This window comes from Halyomorpha halys, unplaced genomic scaffold (assembly GCF_000696795.3).
Source record: "Halyomorpha halys isolate HHAL.00 unplaced genomic scaffold, Hhal_1.1 Scaffold1908.1, whole genome shotgun sequence".
Classification (NCBI taxonomy): Eukaryota; Metazoa; Arthropoda; class Insecta; order Hemiptera; family Pentatomidae; genus Halyomorpha; species Halyomorpha halys.
Genome location: NW_027107815.1, coordinates 26,625 through 33,280, shown reverse-complemented (window position 1 = coordinate 33,280; position 6,656 = coordinate 26,625).

The following is a 6,656-nucleotide window of genomic DNA, read 5'->3' as shown; positions in this document are numbered from 1 at the left end:
AATCTTCTTCAATTAATCTAATAAAACCCAACTAACAACTAACAAAACTAACAACAACAAACAAAACTAAGATATATTGTAACTATTTTTCTCAAACCTTACAACTAATTGTGTCAGAAAACTTTAAAGAGAATAGAGGTTATTTTATTTTAAAACCATTATACCAAGTTATTTAAATACAGTCCACTCCATTATTACCGGCAAACTATCAGTAATTCCTTAATTTGAACCAGCTTACCAGTATAATAATTAATTTGGGTAATACCCCCCAATTTTTACTCCAGGGGAATACCTTAATTAAACAAGTGGTCCTCCGGGCCTTGTATATTTCTAAATTAAATAAATGGTCCTCCGTGCCTTGGATATTTCACAATTAAACATAGTGGACATTCGGGCATGGATATGTCATAATAAATTCAAAAGTGGTCGTCCGCACCATATTTTACAATATTGATAAAGTTGTAACACATTTTATAATGAGTTCTAGGCATGAAATAATTGCTTCGTTTATTTATCCATGGTATATAATTAAACAATTGGTCCTTTATATATTTTAATTTATTTCTTGAATGTAAAATAAGCTACCTAAATTAAATGAAGGATCCACAATTTATTTGGTTAAATTCTAGCCTAGATGGAATTTCAGGAGCAAAATGGCTAAGGATTATTGAACAAAATGGCCTCTCTTAGGCATCATACATTACCATTAATCAATTCAGTTGCTTAGATTATAAACAAAATTACTTTCATCACACAAATCTTGAATTTTCTAAAATTTCAATAGGAATTTAATTTATTCCAATACCATTCAGTGATCTAAATTATTGATTTTCTTAGTGATCAGTCTCTTTTCAACCTATAATATGAAATTATACCAAGTTATTTAAATACAGTCCACTCCATTATTACCAGCAAACTATCAGTAATTCCTTAATTTGAACCAGCTTACCAGTATAATAATTAATTTGGGTAATATTCACCAATTTTTACTCCAGGGGAATACCTAAATTAAACAGCGGCTCTCATCTGTCGAGTCAAAAGAAGTGTCTTGTATCAGATCCAGGCGGATGAAGAGACAGCGTGGCCAGCGGTGAAAGAAAGATTAAAGAAGGCTAAAGATATGGTGGAGGTAGGTGGACTCCGGAAGAAGACATATTCCACTTGTTTAGAGAGCGGAAACGACCTACACAGAACAATGGTCATTACGCGGCAACGTTACTCGCCCAGTACAATCTAATTACTGAGAAGATGAGGGAGTCAATAAGTACAGAGGTAGTGCATTGGAAGATGAGCTTCCTGGGATCAATATTGAAGATTCAGTTAGCCAAAGAAACAAACAAAAAAGGGGGCTTAGCCCGAGAGCGCACGTTCGCCGAATGTGCACAGGAGATGGTTGACACCAGCGCACGAGAAGAGGAGTCAAGAATGGAGGTAGACGGCGCAGGGTGGAGTAGAGTAACCTACACTCGCCCCAGAAATTTCGACACATCATGGAGAAGGAGGGAGCAGAGAGAAACAGGTAGAGATAGAGGCATGGCAGACAGAAGAACGAACCAGGCCAGACCGAGGAACGGTGGTCGGAAGGAGGATAGAAGATGTCACGGTTGTGGAAAAACGGTTCACCTAGTGATACGGTGTCCCCGTACGCAATGCTTTGAGTGCGGTGAGGAAGGACACATTGCAAAACAGTGCTGATACATCTACCGGAGGAAGGAGGCGGACCGGGTAGAATTTATGGAGGTAAACGTCCAGAGGGTCAGAAGATGACGTGGGATCCCCAGATCGGACGAATCGCCTAGCGAGTCGTCGGAGTCTTCAGAAGCAATAATGACAGATCCGGAAGAGGAGACGAGGAAACGGGACAAGGAACCGAAAACCAGCAGGCAGCGGACCGGAGAAAGAGGAAGATTACACGAAGAGATCTGAGGATGGTGGCAGCAGAGGGCCGACCGCACGTTGGTATGCTCCAACGTGAAGGGAGAAAACAGTGGTCTGCATATCATCCGCGTGAGTGGCATGGCTGGTGGATACTGGGAGTTCCCACACCATCCTTAGCAGGGAGGTGCTGAGGAGGTTAACCAAAGGAGATAGGAAACTCCAGGTATGTACATGTCAAATAACCACTCTGGGTGGGCCCTGTAGTGTGGAAGGAGAAGTAGATATGGACCTTAGTAAGTGGGAAATCCAGAGGAACTTGCGGGTACATATAGTAGATAAAATGCCACGGAAATATCAAGCTATCGTGGGGTGTGATTTATTAACTAGAAGGCGGTCACGGATAGCACAAAAAGGGGACGGATGGATCATTCTTATAGGGAACAAAACGGTCAGATGCCAACACACTCTTGGAGGAAAACAGGTAGGAGCGATTAATCGGGGAGTAAATTGGAGACAGGACCTGATGGAGGAATTTGGGGACATTTTTTTTTTGGACGGAAAAGCTCTGGGCGTGACGGGTAGAACTGTGCATGAAATCCCTTTGAAACTTACGTCAGAGTGGAGGTACCAGTCTGTTTTGGTTTCTTCGTCTCCCTGATCATCATAAATATGTCCTTTTCCGTCCTCCTCCGAACGCCTTCTTTAATCTTTCCTTGATTACTCTCCAAGGTGTCTCTTCGTCGGCTTGAATTTGGTTGAGGATGCTTCTTTTTACTCTGCAAACGACCGCTCCTTTTAAAGCCTCTGCATCTTCGCTATCCAGTAAATTTTCGATAGACTTCGCTTTAATTTGGCTTATTAGTCGGTCACCCCCTTTAATGAAGTGGCTCAATTCTCCTATTTCTCCAGTAATCCGTTCAAGGTCTGAAACGGCCTTCCTAAAGTCCTGGCCGGTTGGTGTGCGTACTTTTACCCACTCAAGCGTGGGCTGTTCTAGCGTGGGCTCCCGCTAAAGACTCTTCTGGTTGTTGGGCAAGCTCCGAGGTGGAGGAGTCGCCTCCATGGGAGGTAAATTCTGGATCCTATTTTGATTCAAAGCTTCCAGGTTAAAAACCGTTTGTCTAACGATCTCGTTGCCATTAGCAGCCATTATTTAAGGAAAAAATGAAAGAGAATGAAAATTGAAGATGATAAAACGACAACAAAAATTCTTCTTAAAAGATAAATTTTTCTGTAATACAATCTAGTATGAGAACACTACTGTTTTTATATAGTCATTGCCGGAAGTTTTATTTCTTCAATATGGACAGTTCTTCTCTTTTGGGGTTCTCTGATACTTTCCATTGTAACAATATTGAGTTTCCTTATAATTATCACCCTGAATGGACCCTCGTATCGCTTTACTCCTGTCAGATCCCAACTTCCTATATACGATCGTTGCAATTTTGATTGTTCCCATCAAATCTGTGACCTTTAAATTCATCCGAGTTACTGTCCTGGATATTTCCAATCTTTTCCGGACCTTTTTCCATAATTCTCTTCGAGCAGCATGGTAGTTGTGTATTTCTTCTCCGTTTACTGCCGTGCCCTTATAGTTCCGCTGGTGTCCTCGAAGCCTAAGGAGGATCTCAAATGATGAAAACCTCGTAACGGTATGTATGGAATGATTGTATGCCACAATCGCTTTAGGCATTGCTACGTCCGTTTCCAGTCCCTGGTCAACCTGAATAGTCATAGTCGGAGATGGTCACTCAATGTGCCATGAAGCCGCTCTATGCCTCCTCTACACTTGGTGTGCCCTGCTGTGTTGAGATGCCATATAACATCAAGGTCATCACTTCATTTCAGTTCGTATTATAGCATTGTCCAATTCTCTGCCTGAATCTGAAAACATGCTCTCCGGAACTCCGCAAAACTGAAACCTCATTCGGAGAGCTACCAGCATGCCTATGGCGACTTTTCCTGAGCCTGGTTCGCCATTGCCGCCTTACTGAAGAGATCGATTATAATTTTCCATTTAAATCCTCTCCACGTGAAAGGGTGGACAAGTAAATCATTGAGCTGTACATCTACGGAAGGTGTCTCTTTTTGTCTGCCTTTTGGTGGATGTCTGTCATATTTTGTGCGTTTGACAAACTTCGCAGTTTCCTACAACTTCTGTGATTGTCTTCTTCATCCCCCACCAAATCTCATCGCAGGGTCTCAGAGATTCCGAGATGATTCGTTTTGCCCTGATGATACGCGACTGTCACTCCTCTCTGGCGTTGGTCTGCATTTATTACTACATTTACAGTAATTAGTCGAGACAACCAATCGGCTACGACATTTTCTTTTTTTGGTTTATATATTATTTTCCAAGTTATATTGTGCCAGGAGCTCCTTCCAACGCGTAATCCTAGCCGAAGATTCCTTCAACTTCCCCACCAATTGAAGAGGCCTGTGTTCAGTGTGTATCCTAAACCTGCCAAATACATAGGGCCTAAAGTGGTCAACAGGCCACAGTATTCCAAAGAGCTCTCGTTCCAGTGCGTTGTATCTGGTCTCCGTCTCTATTAGGTGCCTATTGGCATATGCAACTGGGCGATATCCCCCTATACTATCCGAGACAACACCGCTTCCAATGCATACTCACTCGCATCAGTAGTGATAGTGAATTGCCGAGTGAAGACTGGAAAAGCAAGCACCGGCTCCTGCTGCAGCATCTCCATGCACCGCCTTATTGTGTCTTCCACCAGCGGAGTGATGTTCATCTTCCTGGCTTTCTTCAGAAGGTTGTTGAATGGGACGAGGTACTCAGCCATCTCTAGAACAATATCCCGTAATAATTTAATGTTCCCAGCAACCTCCGAACTCCCTTCACACCCCTAGGCACTGTCATCTTCCGTATAGCTTCAACTTTATCTGCGTCGGGATTAAATCCTTCCCAGGAAATCGTGTAGCCCAAAAAAATTATTTGTTCTTGTCAAATTACTTTTAAAAAAATATCTTCATCGGGTCCTCGGCCTGATTGGTTGCCCGTGCGCCTCCGTTTTTTTCTGTCGATGACATACATTTTACCCCCTAACTTAATTCTCCAATTTCCCTTGATATTCTTGACCCAAGCACCCACCTTCCCTAGTAGGTCACACCCCACAATCACTTTGTATTCCCTCAGCATTCTCCCTACGATATGTACCGGCAAGTTCTCTCTACTTAATCCCCACCGGGTCAAACCTATCTCCACCTCCCCCTCTACCACACAAGGGCCACCCAGGGTAATTCATTTACATTGACATTCCTGAATCTGGTGTGTCCTCTCTCCACTACGCAGTTTTTCAAGGGCTTCTAGGCACATGATGGTGTTGGAACTGCCAGTTGCCACAAGGCACTTCACTCCTGCTATTTCTATTATAGACAGACCGCTGCTCTTCTCCCTCACGTTATAATTCAGCCGTGTGCGGCCACCCCTTTGCCGACATCCCTTCAGATGTCTCGCGTCTTCCTCTCTCCAGTTCCTCGCCTCCATCCACCTTTGTTCTCTTGTCCCACATCTCTTCTTCGGTACATATATGGGTATTCAGCACATTGGAAGGCTGTATATCATCAAATCAAAATGCACCCTAAGGATCAACATAAGACGGCATACACATTCGAGAGGGGACACTACGAATCTACAAGAATGCCGTTTGGACTGAAAAATGCTCCCAAAACTTATCAGCGCCTGATGGACGAGTTTTTGCGGGGAATTGATGATTTATATGTACATATGATTGATATGTATTTCAGATTTATATGGACGATATCCTAGTTTTCAGTAAAAGCGAAGAAGAACACTTGCTGCTTTTACACAGCGTTATCCAAAGAATTAGGAAATACGGGCTGAAGATATCTGGAGATAAATCATCGCTGGGGCAGGAATAAATTAATTTTTGGGCCACACGATTTCTAGGGAAGGAGCTAAACCTGACGCGGATAAAGTTGCAGCTATACGGAAGAAGGCGGTTCCTAGAGATGTGATGGTACTCTGAACTACCCTCACATTATTAGGCGGTGCATGGAGAAGCTGCAACTGGAGCCGGTGCTTGCGTCCCCGGACTTCACTCGGCAATTCAATATCACTGCAGATGTGCGTGAGTATGCATTTGGAGCAGTGTTGTTTCAGGAGGGTAAAGAGGGAGATCACCCATTGTATCCGACCAGATTTAGTGCACTTGAACGAGAGCTCTTGGGAATAGTGTGAGCTGTTGACCACTTTAGACTATATCTGTTTGGCAGAAGGTTTGGGGTACACACTGCTCACAGGCCTCTTCATTGAGTGGGAAAGTTGAAGGAGTCTTCGGCTAGGATTACGCGTTGGAAGGAGCTCCTCGCACAGTATAATATGGAAATCATATACAATCCCAGAAAAGAAAATGTGGTAGCCAATCGGTTGTCTCGCGCAATTACAGTAAACGCAGTGGAAGAGGAGGCCGGAAAACCGTTTAGGCAATTCCTTCGGGAGTGGACACCGGGAGAGGAAGAAGAACAGAATTTGGTGAAAGAAGACGATAGGGAGGAATCTTCGTTTAATGAGAGCTCGGAGGAATGAAGACCAGTAGATATGGAGGAATTAGAAGCCATAATTAACGACAAGGGGCGGCAGATTGTATGGAAGACGAAGACCACTGGATTGCTTAAAGTTGAGAGTTGCAAGTATGGAAGGAGCAATATCACGACGATTTGGTCACAACTAGGGGTGAGGAACGTGCAGATTTGTAGAGCGTTGAAGGATGCTACTTTGGACCCGGCATATAAAAGCT